The 16,268-nt window shown below is 55.9% G+C and overlaps 1 long non-coding RNA gene across 1 annotated transcript; it reads left to right on the top strand.

Moving 5' to 3' along the window:
• The first annotated feature begins 2,312 nt into the window (after window positions 1–2,312).
• LOC120385134 lies at window positions 2,313–5,333 on the top strand. The gene is made up of 3 exons (XR_005589286.1): window positions 2,313–2,545; window positions 3,474–3,628; window positions 5,223–5,333. It is a non-coding gene; the product is annotated as an uncharacterized LOC120385134 (long non-coding RNA).
• The last annotated feature ends 10,935 nt before the right edge of the window (window positions 5,334–16,268 follow it).

Below are 16,268 nucleotides of genomic sequence, written 5' to 3'. Positions count from 1 at the left end.
ACCCAGCGCCACCCCCGGCGCAGGCGGCTCCAGCAGGTGCCGGAGATGAAGCGAAGGAATCTCTCGGCGCGGGGGGAGCTTCGGGGCGGCTCCAGGCTGGCGCAGGGCCGCTGAGGAGCCCTCTGCTCCCGGGGGGCCGCTTGGGGGGCGGCCCAGGGAGCCCCGGGGGAACAGCTGCGCTGGGCTGAGGATGGACCCCGGGCGGCGGGGAGCTGCGGTGACACCTGAGGCCGGGAGCCGGCGCGCAGCCGAGGTACCGCTTCGGGCTGGTCCCCTTCTCCCCCCCTGCCCCCCCAGCCGAGAGATGTGATCCTGGGCGGGGCGGGCGCCGGTCCCGGGGGGGTGGGCAGGTTCCCGTCCTTTGCTTCGGATGCCAGGCGCGGCCAGCGGGCGGGTGGCGAGCGGGGCCGGGGGCTGCACCGCGGGCTCCTAACTGAGCGCAGGGCAGCGAGGGGGGAGGCGGTCCCGGGGGGGCACAGACGGTCCCTGGCTCAGGGCGGGGACAGCGAAGGGGGAGCCGCGGGCCGGGCTGGGCGGCTCCAATCGGCTCCCACTCGCCCCGGGTCCGCAGCCCTGCCCCCGGGGCGAGCCGGGAACGGGGCCCGGGCGCTGTGTGGCGGGGGCCAGCTGACCCCGGAGCGGCGCTCCCCTCCCGGCCGGTGCTGATCCGGGCTGCTGGGCAGCCGCGGGAGCCATTGGCGACCCCCGGGCCCGTTTCCCAAGAGCCGGGGCTAGCGGGGCGGCCTCGCTAACCTCCCGCCTGCACGGTCCCAGGGATACGGGCCACTTGCCGTCCTGCGCTCCCGTGCGGCCTCGCTGCGCGCCCGGGACAGCGGTGCTGCTCCACCCCAGAGCCAGCTGCACGTGCGGGGCGGACACCTCCCGCCTGGCAGGCTCTGCTTCCGAGCTCACCGCCTCCAATACAACGCTCTGACTCGGGGTACGGCCCGGCTGAGCCTTGGCCCGAGGGGTCAGCAGCGGGGGGAGGGGACATCGAGTCTGCAATGAACCCCCCGTGGCTGGCCCGTGTCAGCTGCCTCGGGCTGCGGGGTAGACGCTGGGGCTCAGGCCGGAGCCCTCTCAAATGAGGCGATTTGGGGCAGCCCCCCCCCAGGGAGAGTCTGGAGCCCAGGGAGCCCCCCCAGCGTATGGACATGAGACATCCAGGTCAGTGGAGTTATGCCTGGGATCCGTCTGGCTCAGGTCCCTCCATGGACAGCTGGCAGGGTGGAGTGGGAGCTCCCATCCGAGACCTCCGAGCCCTGGAGCTGGTGGGACCCAGGAGTCCTAGCCCTGGGCCAGAGGTTGGCATCGAACCCCTATAAGAACCCGGCCATACTGGGTCAGATCACTGTATGTCCAGGGGGCTGCTGGATCTTCCCCCCAGCGCCGGCGCGGGTGGCAGAACTTGGCAGATCGGAAGCGCAGAATTGTTCCCTGATTCCACTTCAGGGGAACCCGCAACTCCATTCCAGGATTTCCCCGTGTCCCACATGCTGCTGCCTGCACTAAAGCCAGCTGGGAGGGGATCCTGTGCCCATCTGGAATATATTTTGCTTCCAATCCCCTCCCCGGAGAGGTGAAGAACCCGGGCTGGAGTTGTGTGGCTGATGGAAGAACAGGAATGGGTTGAGAGCCTTAATTCCAAGATTGGGCCCTGTGAGCACCTTAGTTCTTGGGAAGTCGCCCACAATGCCCCTCTCCTCTGTTAAATAACAGGGATCTCAGGTTGCCCAGCACTGCCTCGTGCCCTTCTGGAACAGGGATAAACTTAGCCCTCTGAAAACTGGGAAATACAGAGTTAAGGACACCCTACCCCATCATTCACCTTAACTCTGCTCCCTGGAGCTGGCAACAGTGGCAGGGAATAGCTCAATAGGGGTGGTGCCATCAGAAGACTTGAGGAAGGACTTGGAGAAGGTGGTTGTGTTGGGTTCCACTGATTTGAATCCCAGCATTTTTTTGCATGTAATTGCCCTGCACGGTTTGTTGCAGCGGAACGGGGGAGGGATTGGCTGGCAGGGAGCACACATACCGGCACGGTTCCCCTAGAGACGCAACAGTAGAACCGAGCCCACAAGCCCTGCAGAACAACACCGAGCTCCTTCTGCTTGCTGCTGCAAAACCCTGCTTCAGGTCAGAAACCTTCAAAGGCCAGGCTGATGGGCTGGGAACCTTCTGCAAGTCTGCCCCGAGCCCCAGCGCAGGGCGCACTGGGGTTTCCATTTTAACAGGGTGGAAAAGGTCTTCGGAAATGCTGCCTTTGGGGCTAGAGGATTGTTTTTAAATGCTTAGTTTGTGCTGACTTTAATGAACTCCACACACACAAAGCTATAAAATAAAACAACAACACTTTATTTGCTAAGGGGAGAGGAAGGAATGGAAAGGGGAATGGATTAATGATTCTGGAGATTCGGAATAACACACAGGCACTTATAATACAAGATGTTCTATCTTTACAGACATCAGCGATAAAGGGGTGCAGGATCCAGAAAAGAGAAGCCAGTAGTGAACACTGACCGTGGACAACAGATGAAACAGACAGGTACGTATCCCTATCTTAACTCCCACCCTAACCCGCTTTGCGTCGTCCTGAGTGCACGATTGATCTAACTAATCGGACCAGGTCCGTGTATGCAAGTTTGCTTTCCCAAAACAACAAACAAACAACCCCAACTTAATTAGTAAGTAGCTATTGCAGGCCCATAGCCAGTGGCAAGATTGTACCGCACCAGGAGAGAGAGCAGCCACCTGCACCTCTGACAGCTCAAAAGCTCAAGAGCCAGTGCCCCTGGCCCCTCCCCTCATTGGTCTCTGTAGGGAGCTGTTGCTGGGCAAGGTCAGATTCCTGCTCTTCCCACTTTCCCGCCTTTTCTAGGTACTGAGGAACAAGAACCTGACCCCCAATGGAGGTCGCCTTGTCCTTTTACCAAAACAAAATGGCCTTTTGATTTACAGAACTTATTTTAACTTTTATACAGAATAATTCGGCAAACATGTATACTGAAATTAACATTTCCCCTCTTGTCGGTGTTACACCTGTTTTAAAAGATGTAACTGCCGACACCTGTGGCTTTGCCAAATTATGACCCACCCGATGAATAAATTGTCACATGGCGAAAAATTTGCATTGAACCCAAATACAACCATAGTATTACAGAGGGGTAGTGCTGATTAAAACATTCCTTATCGCAGACTGGGGATGTGTAATAACTGTTTGATTTGCTTCTTCCTAAGTACCACGGGACCAGTTAAACTAGGAATAGGAGAAGGAAGAACCAAAACAAATTGGTATACTCTTATTCCATACGGACCTACCATAGACCATTTACCAGAGTCTGCCGTTGTAACATTCATTTTAAACCTCCCTATACAAGTCTAACTATTTACGGGAAATTTAACCTTGATCTTACTGCAGTAGAAAGTTTTACAATGAAAAGACTCTTCCTGCTTTACATCCATTTCCTGCATAGACGAACTATTGCAAGAAGGTGTGGATACAACAGTACATTGAGAGCCGAGAAGGAAGGACTGTGCTGGAGTACTAATTCTGAACATGGCACTAGGTCTTTCATGAACCCAAGGAGCTGATATATTTCCAGAAACCCACCCCATGGTACATGCTCAGGTACTTCCAATTTAATGCAACCGCAAATCTGAGAACTGTTGGGCACCCTAAGTTTGGTACAATTCCCAAAAGAGGTTTTACTATATCCCACTTACATGACATTTCTGTTTTTCTCTGCATCCCACAGGTGCAGCCTGATAGTTAAGGCACATTTCTGAAATTACTGCTTGAAATATACCTGCCTTGTTCGATCTTTCTTTGACCCACTTGAGCACACAGCACGGTTCTTCCTTGATCATTAAAACAGAAATGGGGTCATTTTGTTCCAAAGGATCCAGGGTGGCCATGGATCCTCTGTGGCATAATGACTCCCTGTTATACAGAACAGATGGTCACCTTCAACCAAATCAATTAACCAAACCTTAACAAATACAGTGCAACCTATATACATAGAGAATAGGATGATGGCGGTCATGTCGATCTAGGAATGGAAGAGAAAATATGATTGGCACAGTTAAATGGGTTGATTTCCTTTCCATTCCTTTACCTGGCTGCTATGGAATCACTTTAATTTGATCCCCTTCTTTGCTGGTATTTGAACCTGATATACAGAGGCACTTGCTCCGTTTGTTATGATAACTGGACCCACCCAACGAGGACTAAGGACATGGCCTTTTCTATATAATACCTAAACATTACCTTTGTACCAACCACCCATCCTACATCATTAATGTGGCCTAACCAAGCACTAATGACTTGGTTATTAGCTTTTAGTTGAGGAGCTACTCGATGTTGAAGACTGCTGATGGTGTCTAGCAACTGTGACATGTATAAGTCTATTTGCACCCTGGGAAGGTACTCATCCGGTGGAACTCCTCCCACCCACTAAAGTTCAGGGGTGTGCATAATTCTCCCAGTTAGCATCTCGTGCGGTGAAAACCCTCACACAGTTCTAGTAGATCGCATGGCCGCTAGGATATATGGGAGTTTGCTATCCCAATCCCTTCCTTGCACATCTATTACTTTTCTAAGAGCAGTTTTCATGGCTCTATTAGCCTCTCGACGATAACAGATTTTGCGGGTGAGCAGCTATGTGCAACCGCTGTTTGATGTTTAAGGCCGCACACAGCGCTTTTGTGACTTCACCCACAAAGTGTGGTCCTCTGTCTGAATCTATTTCTGATGGGATACCAAATCGAGAAAAGGTTTGTTCCAGTATTTCCTCCTTTATGTTAGGCAACCACGCCACTTAGACACCCGTTCCAAAGTTTTGGACGCAGCATAGTGTCCCTGGCCATGAGCTACAGTTATTAGTTCTTTTCGTGGAGTTATTGGCATAACCAGTACAGGTAATTCACAGTTTGGTGATGTTGCTATAATCAATCCGTTTTTGTCCTTACATATCCTTGATGTTTCCCTGCTGTTAAAAGGGCTTGGAGATCATTATCCTGTTTTTGCAGGGTCAAGATGCCATGGCCTGCTGACACATCTGGAGACGGCATCTTAACTACAGCAGCTGAAATTGGGTCTTATCCCATGTATATGCTGATCCTAACCTAGCAGCTTGTTTTGCTAGCTGATTGGCCTGATTGTCAAGCGTGGCCAGAACCGACCCCCTTCGTATGGGCTTTTACTTTGAACTCTTTTCTTCCAGATGGGAAGGGCTTGAACCACCCAACTAGAAGCAGAACACAGACAGATGTTTTCCTCAGGTGCTACCCCAGACGATACTGCCAGGACCGCAATTCATTGTGCAGCTTGTGCTGGCGGCCTCTGCACCCTGCACCACTTGCTGTGTCCTCCTGGATTGCAGCAAACCTGCAACAGGATGCCCTTCGTGGTGACAAGCACTCCCATCAACTGCCCAGAGTGTTAACCCTTTTCCTTGTACTTCTTCCCAGGATGTTGCTAAGAAGAATGGAGATAGTAAGTCTAAATCAGGATCTGGCAACGGACATTCGTGCTCATCTCCTGCGTAATCGGAGCATAGGGAAGGATTCTCGTATGGGGATCTTCAGTACGAATATCCCGATTGACCAGACTTAGAGTCCATCCCGCCAGCCGGGGAGAGGATACCCTTCCCTCATTAATTCTTCCAGAGATGACATATTTTACTGGAGTATGGCATGTCCTCACCACAATGAGAGCTGTGCCACTTAAATATTCCCAATGTGTTAGGGACCATACCAGGCGAATACCTCACGTTCGCAAGCTGAAAACCTCGCCTCCACCTCACTGAGAGTTTTGGAACCATAGGCCATCGGTCTCACCTGGCCAATTTGTTTTTGCAGCAAAACAGCTCCAGTGCTTGCTGGAGTAGTTGCCAGGTGCAAGTAAAATGGCAGGCCTTGTTTAGGAGAGGCTCGCGCTGGTGCAGCCGCTAGAGCCTTTCTAAGATCATTAAAAAGGCACCTTTCACAATTGGCAAGTCAAATCCTAGTGAGGAAAAGACAAAGAAGCGTAAACTCTGGCAAGTCCAATGAAAAGTATAGGGCAGAGGCCAAAAATGAACGTGAAGAGCAACTAGCCAAGGCACAACAACTAAAGGGTTGTTCAGTACATGGGATCAGGGCCGGCTCCAGGCACCAGCCTACCAAGCACCGCTGGGGCGGCGGGGAGGGGCGGGGTGCGGGGGGGGGGTGGGTTTTGCTCGAGGGCGGGGGGGGGGGCGGGGCAATGCTCGAGGTGGGGACTGGGCGGGCGCCGCTCAGGGGCGGGGACGCTCGGGGCGGGGACTTGGGCAGGGCGGGGGGCTGGGGAGGGGCGGGACTGCTGGGGCGTGGGACTGGGCGGGGGGTGGGGACTGGGGGGCTTGGGTGACGCTCGGGGCGGGGCTTGGGCGGGATGCTCAGGGGGTGACGCTTGGGGCGGGGCGCTAGGGGCGGGGCCTTGGGCAGCATGACGCTCGAGGGCGGGGACTTGGGCGGGCAATGCTCAGGGTGGGGACTGGGCGGGGGCGCCGCGCCGCTCGGGGCGGGGCTTGGGAGACGCTCGGGGGCGGGGCCTTGGGCGGTGTGACGCTCGGAGGGGTCCATGGGATGCAGGAAGTCTGCCAAACGGTCAGCAAAGCCACTAGGCAATCGGTGCTAAAGGAGCACTCCAGGAAGACCAGGCCACTGCGGCGAAGCTAAAAAAGTTCCTTGCTTCTGTCTTCACTGCAGAGGATGCGGAGGAAATCCAGACACGCCAGCCCTTCTTTTGAGGTGACAGATGCTAGAATCAAAGAATTATAGACCCATCAGGTTAGAAGGCACTGCAAGGTCCAGGAGGGTGAGGGTGTTTGGGTGAAGAAGGGGTTTGGGGTGTAGGCTCTGGGGGTGCAGGGTCTGGGCTGGGACAGGGGCTTGGGTTCTGGGTGCAGAGTCTGGGCTGGGACAGGGGGGTTCTGGGTGCAGGGTCTGGGCTGGGACAGGGGGTTGGGGTGCAGGAGGGGTTTGGGTGCTAGGTGCAGGGTCTGGGCTGGGACAGGGGTTGGGGGCAGAAGGGAGTTTGGGTGCTGGGTTCTGGGTCGGGGCTGGGACAGGGGGTTGGGTGCCGAAGGGGGTACAAGCTCTGGGAGGGAGTTTGGGTTCTGGGTGCAGGGTCTGGGCTGGGACAGGGGGTTGGGGTGCAGGAGGGGTTTGGGTGCTGGGTGCAGGGTCTGGGCTGGGACAGGGGTTGGGGTTTGGGAGCAGAAGGGGTACAAGCTCTAGGAGGAGTTTGGGTTCTGGGTGCAGGGTCTGGGCTGGGACAGGGGTTGGGGTGCAGGAGGGGGTTTGGGTGCTGGGTGCAGGGTCTGGGCTGGGACAGGGGTTGGGGTGCAGGGTCTGGGCTGGGACAGGGGTTGGGGTGCAGGAGGGGTTTGGGTGCTAGGTGCAGGGTCTGGGCTGGGACAGGGGTTGGGGTGCAGGAGGGGGCTTGGGGCTGGGTGCAGGGTCTGGGCTGGGACAGGGGTTTGGGGTTTGGGAGCAGAAGGGGTACAAGCTCTAGGAGGGGTTTGGGTTCTGGGTGCAGGGTCTGGGCTGGGACAGGGGTTGGGGTGCAGGAGGGGTTTGGGTGCTAGGTGCAGGGTCTGGGCTGGGACAGGGGTTGGGGTGCAGGAGGGAGTTGGGTGCTGGGTGCAGGGTCTGGGCTGGGACAGGGGTTGGGGTGCAGAAAGAGGGAGTTTGGGTGCTGGGTGCAGGGTTTGGGCTGGGACAGGGGGTTGAGGGTTGGGTGCAGAAGGGGGAACAAGCTCTAGGAGGGAGTTTGGGTGCTAGGTGCAGGATCTGGGCTGGGACAGGTGGTTGGGGTGCAGGAGGGAGTTTGGGTGCTGGGTGCAGGGTCTGGGCTGGGACAGGGGGTGGGGGTGTGGGAGCAGAAGGGTACAAACTAGGAGGGAGTTTGGGTGCTGGGTGCAGGGTCTGGGCTGGGACAGGGGTTGGGGTGCAGGAGGCAGCTCTAGGGTTTGGGTGCTAGGTGCAGGGTCTGGGCTGGGACAGGGGTTGGGGTGCAGGAGGGGTTTGGGTGCTGGGTGCAGGGTCTGGGCTGGGACAGGGGTTGGGGGTACAAGCAGGAGGGAGTTTGGGTTCTGGGTGCAGGGTCTGGGCTGGGACAGGGGTTGGGGTGCAGGAGGGGGCTTGGGGGCTGGGTGCAGGGTCTGGGCTGGGACAGGGGTTGGGGTTTGGGAGCAGAAGGGTACAAGCTCTAGGAGGGGTTTGGGTTCTGGGTGCCGGGTCTGGGCTGGGACAGGGGGTTGGGGTGCAGGAGGGGGCTTGGGTGCTGGGTGCAGGGTCTGGGCTGGGACAGGGGGTTGGGGTTTGGGAGCAGAAAAGGGTACAAACGAGGGAGTTTGGGTGCTGGGTGCAGGGTCTGGGCTGGGACAGGGGGTTGGGGTTTGGGAGCAGAAAAGGGTACAAACGAGGGAGTTTGGGTGCTGGGTGCAGGGTCTGGGCTGGGACAGGGGTTGGGGTTGGGTGCAGAAGGGGCACAAGCTCTAGGAGGGGTTTGGGTGCTAGGTGCAGGGTCTGGGCTGGGACCGGGGTGGGGGGGCGGGTGGGGGCTGGGGGGCTGGGTGCAGAGTCTGGGATGGGACAGGGGTTTGGGGTGCAGGAGGGGTTTGGGGGCTGGGTGTGAGAGGGGTTTGAGTGTTGGGTGCTGGCTCTGGGATGGGACAGGGCGTTGGGGTGCAGGAGGGGGTGCAGGGTGTGGGTCTGGGCCAGGGATGAGGAGTTTGGGGTGCAGCAGGAAGGCTGCCCTGGGGCTGGGGTGGGGGCCAGAGGAGGATTCCCAGGGACAAGACACTCACCCAGGCCCCACCAGGCTGCTGCTCAGGAGGTCCAACCGGGATAAGCCCTCCTCAGATTCGACTTGGAGTCACCTGGTGGGGCGGGAGGCTGCCATGCGCCTCCTACTTCCACAGGCGCAGCAGCCGCCTCAGCCTGCCCCCAGCGCCGCTCCCTGTAGCCTGCAGTGGCAGCGGCCAGTGAGGAGCACAGTGTGGAGATGCAGGGGCAGGCAGAGACGCTTGGGGAGGCACGTGGGGTGGCAGGCAGGGCCGGGGATGCTCTGGGGTGGCACGTGGGAGTGGCAGGTCGGGCTGGGGAGAAACCCTGCCCTGAACATTGGTGGAGCCGGGCCCTCGAGGCCCTGAATTTGCTGGAGCCCGGGCACCACAGGCCCATATAACTCGCCGCCTCTGGCAAGGTTCATCTAGTCTAACCCCTGCCAAGATGCAGGACTTTGTGTGTCTAACCCACCCAGCTTCTCTCTTCTGGCTGGGGTCCCTTGACTGCAGCAGCTCCCGATCTCCTCGCTCTCCTCTTTCCCTTACTTCCTTCACTTCTCTGCCCACTGGTTTGCTGCATCTCTGAGTCCTCTCTATATGCCCTGGCCCAGCAGCTAGTTGCCCAGGCTACACTCCCATTGCCATCCGTGGGGGCAGCCTGGGCTGTGAGGGCTGCAGGTTTTGGTCCCTGGTCAATGCAGGTGCTATGGCTGCTGCACAGCTACGTGGTGACTCCTGCAGCCCATCACCAAACTGCGGGGCCATATTCTGCAGGGTGGCCTCCCTGGCTGAGATTCTGGGAGCAGAGAACCCCTGGGTCAGAGAAGGAAAATGGCCCACACAGAACACACTGTCAATGGCTCCCACAGACGTCCCCGTGACACCCGACTGTGCAGCCCAGAAGTTCTCCTGCTCCTTCATTGTCACCGCGGGCAAGAGTCTGGCAATGGGAATGGATTATGCATCTGGGCAAGGAGGAATTGGCCATGGAGGTGGAGGAGGACTTGGCTTTGCCCTCCTTATCCTCCTCCTCATCCAAGTCGTCCTCTTCTGCTTTCTTCTCCATGACCACGTGCTCCATTCCCATGGCCAGGTCCTCCCCCTCCTCCACTTCCTCCTCTCTGGCCAGATCCTCCCTCTCCTCTGTGGCCAGGTTCTCCTCCTCCTTTTCCTCCTCGTCCTCTTCTCTGGTCAGGTCCTCTTCCTCCTGCTCCTTCTCCGTGGCCAGGTTCTCCTCCTTCTCATCTTCCTCTCTGGCCAGGTCCTCTTGCTCCTACTCTTCCATTGCCAGGTCCACCTCCTTCTCTTCTTCTTCCCCCTGCATCGGCACATCCTCATCCTCCTCCATTCCTGGGTCCTCCTAGTCTATAGTCAGGTCCTCTACCTCTTCTTCCGCCTCTTCTTCTTCCCCCTGCATGGCCACATCCTCGTCCTCCTCCATTGCCAGGTCCTCTCCCTTCTCCTCCTCCTGACCCAGATCCTCCTTGTCCTCCTCTGTGGCCTGGTCCTTCTCCATGGCCAGGTCTTCCTCTTTCTCCTCTGGAGCCAGGTCCTCCTCCTCTTCCTCCTGCTCCATGGCCAGGTGCTCCACTCCTGTGGCCAGGTCCTCTTCCTCTTCCTCCACAGGCAGGTGCTCCTCTTCCTGCTCCATGGCCAGGTCCTTCTCTTCTTCCTTTTGCTCCATGATCAGGTGTTCCTTTCTTCCTCTTCCTTTACCTTCTTCTTCCTCCTCCTTCTCAGTGATCAAGTCCTCTTCCTCTTCTGTGCAGAGGTCCTCCTCCTCCTCTTCTGCTGACAAGTTCTCTTCCTCCTCCTCTCCTCTGCTGCAGACACATTCTCCTCCTCCCCCTTTCCTCTGCTGCAGACACATTCTCCTCCTCCTCCTTTCCTCTGCTGCAGACACGTTCTCTTCCTCCTCCTCCTCCTCTTCTTCCTCTTCTGCAAACAAGTTCTCCTCCTCCTTTTCCTCTTCTGTAGTCAGATTCTCCTCTTCCTTCTCTTCAGACACATCCCCCCCCTCCTCCTCTTCTTCCTCTTCTGCAAACAAGTTCTCCTCCTCCTTTTCCTCTTCTGTAGTCAGATTCTCCTCTTCCTTCTCTTCAGACACATCCCCCCCCTCCTCCTCCTCTTCTTCCTTTTCTGCAAACAGGTTCTCATCCTCCTCCTTGTTCTCTTCTATAGATATTTCCTCCTCCCCCTTCTCCTCTGTGTCCAGGTCTTCCTCCTCCTCAGTGGTAATGTTCTCCTCCTCTTTCATCACTAGCTCCTCCACCTCCTCCTCTTTTTCACTAATCAGGACTTGCTCTTCCTGCTTCTCCTCCTCCTCTGTCTTTAGATCTTCCTCCTCTTCCTCTCTTTCTGTGTCAGGGTCTTCATCCTCCTCTGTCTTTTCCTCAGGGGCAAAGTCCTTCTCTGACTGGTCTGTGGGGGTCTCTGCATCAGAGAGACAAGGGCAGAGGGTGACTCTTGCTGGGGAGGGGGGAAGAGGAAGGACAGGGGTGAGAAAGGATGGGGAGAGCAGATTTAATGTTTCTCCCTCCCATGTAAGCATCGAAAGGCAGAGAGATCCCCACAGTGTCCCTCTCACACACCCCTCAGCCCCAGGACCCATTGCAGAGAGATCCCCACACTGCCCCGTCCACAGACCCCTCAGCCCCAATGACCCATGGCAGAGAGTTCCCACACTGCCCCTCCCATAGACCCTCAGCCCTGTGGCCCCATGGCAGAGTGGGCCCTTCACTGTCCCATCCTCCTGGGAGTTGCTCCAAATCATCAGGGACCCACTTCCCAAGCTCCCCATGCCCCATTGCAGGGGTGGCTCTGCAACTCCCGCTGATGTCATTGAGCTCACGTGGCTCTGGCCAGACCCTGGGCTGGGATCCCCACAATGACTGGGACAGAGCGACTGGGTGTTAATGGCCCTTGCTCCTCCCCATGCCCAGGGTCTCCTCACCTGCAGTGGAGGACCACTCAGCCTCCGTGTTGCAGAGAACCTCCAGAGAGTAGCTGCTCTCCTCTCCGGCAACAGTTAAGCAGCTGAGGCAGCGATCCCCCAGCTCCTGCCCTGGGAATGCCTCCTGCTGGCCCACGCAGCTGGGATGAGGGCAGGCCTTCCAGCAGAAGCAAACCCAGAGCTGCGTTGCCTGGCTCCTGCCATGGGCTGAGTCCTGCCTGCCCAGATTGAACTTAGGCCACCTCCATCTCGGCCTGGATGTTGTCTCTCTCTGCTCAGCACCAGCCCTGGGGCTGGTTTCCTCCCAGTGAGCAAGGCCGAGCAGGACCATCTCCTGGGGTGGCCGGGGCCTGCTTCCCATGCCATGCGGATGGAGGGGCAGCTCTCTGTCTGGGGACGCTGGCAGCTGGTCCCCTCTGGCTCGGGGCCACCTTCCTCCTGAGATACCTTCTCAGCACGTCCATCCTGGAACTGAGCAGGAGCAGCCGTGAGTCTGGGGCAACAAAGCCTCTCAGCAATGGGCCTGTCTTGCCTCAGGGGGGATGGAACCTGGGTCCTTAGAATCATAGAATCTCAGGGTTGGAAGGGACCTCAGGAGGTATCTAGTCCAACCCCCTGCTCAAAGCAGGACCAACCCCAACTTAATCATCCCGGCCAGGGCTTTGTCAAGCCGGGCCCTCAAACCTCTGAGGATGGAGATTCCACCTAGGAACCCATTCCAGTGCTTCACCATCCTCCTAGTGAAATAGTGTTTCCTAACATCCAACCTAGACCTCCCCCACTGCAACTTGAGACCATTGCTCCTTGTTCTGTCATCTGCCACCACTGAGAACAGCTGAGCTCCATCCTCTTTGGAACCCCCCTTCAGGTAATTGACAGCTGCTATCAAATCCCCTCACTTTTCTCTTCTGCAGACTAAACAATCCCAGTTCCTCAGCCTCTCCTCATAAGTCATGTGCTCCAGCCCCTAATCATTTTTGTTGCCCTCCGCTGGACTCTTTCCATTTTCTCCACATCCTTCTTGTAGTGTGTGTCCCAAAACTGAACACAGTACTCCACATGAGGCCTCACCAATGTCGAATAGAGGGGAATGATCACGTCCCTTGATCTGCTGGCAATGCGTCTACTTATACAGCCCAAAATGCCATTAGCCTTCTTGGCAACAAGAGCACACTGCTGACTCATATCTAGTTTCTTGTCCACTGTAATCCCCAGGTCCTTTTTTGCAGAACTGCTGCTTAGCCAGGCGGTTCCCAGCCTGTAACGGTGCATGGGAATCTTCCCTCCCAAGAGCAGGACTCTCTTGGCCCCTGCTGACTCCACCCCAGGGGGCCCCTCCTAGTGCCTGAGTCACAAGGGCTGCTGTGCCCTGGGGAAGTGTTTGGTGCCCAATAACAGACTAGGATTGTCATCCAGGCACAAGGGTACAAATCTATCACAATCTCCCAGTAACAACACAACAAGTGAGGGAGCTTATTGGGCAGAGGGAAGAAAGGCCTGGGGTTAAGGAAAGAACAGGAGCAACTAGACTAGTAACCCATCAACAATCACAGCATTGACAAGGGGCCCGACCCGCCCCAACCAGCTCCCTCCCAGCCCCTGCGCAGCAGAATGGGAGTTGAGTATCAGTTCTCTAGGGGCTGATGCTGCCCTGTGCTCCTTGGCCGGCTTGAAATTCACAAGGAAAACAAGCAAAAGGGATTCTTACCGGGTCTTCGGTCTGAGTGTCAATGGGCACCTCCCAGGCTGTGACGCGTCTCCCTCAGCTCCACTCCGCCAACAACCGAATGGAAACCAACCCCTTTGTCTCCGAGCACTGGCTTCTGATTGGCTCCCTCTGCTCCACTCCCCCAACAGCCAATAACCAAATGTAAACTGACCCCTTTGTCTCCGAGCGCTAACTTCTGATTGGCTCCCTCTGCTCCACTCCACCAACAGCCAACAACCAAATATAAACTGACCCCTTTGTCTCCGAGCGCTGACTTCTGATTGGCTCTGGTAGTAGCTCCCCGCATGTTCCGTCTCCGCCCGGCATTCCAGGCATGCTGGGAAGCGGTATCCTGAGCCCTGCAGCCATTGCAGTGGCGGCTTAACGCACAGGGGGCCCATGCCCAGGGGCCTCGGGCAACTCGGGGGGCCCTGGGAAAATCTCACCATGCTCGGGCAGCATGATTTCGTTGGTGATTGTCTTGCCTGGCATCAACAACGCTTCTGCTCTCACTCGTTTTCCATCTCACCACTGGGCTGGACTCCTTCCCCTCCCTCTCCACCCCCACATTTCTTTCCCCTTGGTGCCAAACACAACACAAGAGGGAAAAACAAAAGTTATCATCACAATCTGCCGTGATGGCTAGGCTCTCCTTCTCGCATCACCCACACCCCAGGGCTTACCCTGAACCCCCTTTGCATGATGTTGTCACAGCTACAATTGGAAAGCACCCCACTGCTCCTGCACCCAGCATAGTCACGCTGCACAAGAGACTCTTGTCCCTTCCACTGGTATTAACCCCACAGAGCCCCAGGTCCAGCTAGGATGCACCTTATTTTTCTTTAGTACTGGGGTTCTCGTCCTCTCCTTCCTATCTCTCTTGACTCCATCTGTGGGAGTGGACAGGGAAGTGTTACAGACACACAGACCCTCCCCCAGCTCTCTCTGCACCCTGGGCTCACACCTGGTTGTCTCCCCAATCCTTGGCGCTGTCCAGCATGCCTCCCCCCGCAGAAGTCATAGAATCATAGAATATCAGGGTTGGAAGGGACCTCAGGAGGTATCTAGCCCAACCCCCTGCTCAAATCAGGACCAATTCCCAACTAAAGCATCCCAGCCAGGGCTTTGTCAAGCCTGACCTTAAAAACCTCTAAGGAAGGAGATTCCACCACCTCCCTAGGGAACCCATTCCAGTGCTTCACCACTCTGTGAGTGAAAAAGTTTTTTCCTGATATCCAACCTAAACCTCCCACACTGCAACTTGAGACCATTACTCCTTGTTCTGTCATTGGGTACCACTGAGAACAGTCTAGATCCATCCTCTCTGGAACCCCTTTCAGGTAGTTGAAAGCAGCTATCAAATCCCCTGCTCATTCATCTCTTCTGCAGACTAAACAATCCCAGTTTCCTCAGCCTCTCCTCATAAGTCATGTGCTCCAGCCCCCTAATCATTTTTGTTGCTCTCTGCTGGACTCTTTCCAATTTTTTCACATCCTTCTTGTACTGTGGGGCCCAAAACTGGACACAGTACTCCAGATGAGGCCTCACCAATGTCAAATAGAGGGGAATGATCACATCCTCGATCTGCTGGCTATGCCCCTATTTATACAGCCCAAAGTGCCATTAGCCTTCTTGGCAACAAGGCCACACTGTCGACTCATATCCAACTTCTCGTCCACTGTAACTCCTAGGTCCTTTTCTGCAGAACTGCTTCCTAGCCATTCGGTCTCTAGTCTGTAACAGTGAATGGGATTCTTCGTCCTAAGTGCAGGACTCTGCACTTCTCCTTGTTGAACCTCATCAGGTTTCTTTATCTAGGTCCCTCTGTATCCTATCCCTACCCTCCACTGTATCTACCACTCCTCCAAGTTTAGTGTCATCAGCAAACTTGCTGAGAGTGCAGTCCATGCCATCCTCCAGATCGTTAATGAAGATATTGAACAAAACCGGCCCCAGCACCGACTCTTGGGGCACTCCACTTGAAACGGGCTGCCAACTAGACATGGAGCCGTTGATCACTACCTGTTGAGCCTGACGATCTAGCCAGATTTCTATCCACCTTATAGTCCAATCATCCAGCCCACAGTTCTTTAACTTGCTGGCAAGAATACTGTGGGAGACCATATCAAAAGTTTTGCTAGAGTCAAGGAATAACACATCCACTGCTTTCCCTCACCCACAGACCCAGTTATCTCCTCATAGAAGGCAATTAGGTTAGTCAGGCATGACTTGCCCTTGGTGAATCCATGCTGGCTGTTCCTGATCACTTTCCTCGCCTCTAAGTGCTTCAGAATTGATTCCTTGAGGACCTGCTCCATGATTTTTCCAGGGACTGAGGTGAGGCTGACTGGCCTGTAGTTCCCTGGATCCTCCTCCTTCCCTTTTTAAAGATGGGCACTATAGTAGCCTTTTTCCAGTCATCCAGGACCTCCCCCATTCACCATGAGTTTTCAAAGATAATGGCCAATGGCTCTGCAATCACATCCAGCAACTCCTTTAGCACCCTTGGATGCAGCGCATCCAGCCCCATGGACTTGTGCTCTTCCAATTTTTCTAAAAGTCCTGAACCACTTCTTTCTCCACAGAGGGCTGGTCACCTTCTCTCCATACTGTGCTGCCCAGTGCAGCAGTCTGGGAGTTGACCTTGTTTGTGGAGACAGAGGCAAAAATCATTCAGTACATTAGCTTTTTCCACATCCTCTGTCACTAGGTTGCCTCTCTCATTCAGGAAGGAGCCCACACTTTCCTTGACTTTCTTCTTGTTGCTAACATACCTGAAGAAATCCTTCTTGTT

Source organism: Mauremys reevesii, linkage group 17, assembly GCF_016161935.1.
Source record: "Mauremys reevesii isolate NIE-2019 linkage group 17, ASM1616193v1, whole genome shotgun sequence".
Lineage (NCBI taxonomy): Eukaryota > Metazoa > Chordata > Testudines > Geoemydidae > Mauremys > Mauremys reevesii.
Note: the sequence above shows the minus strand (reverse complement) of the source record. Positions and strands in the feature narration are given on the sequence as shown.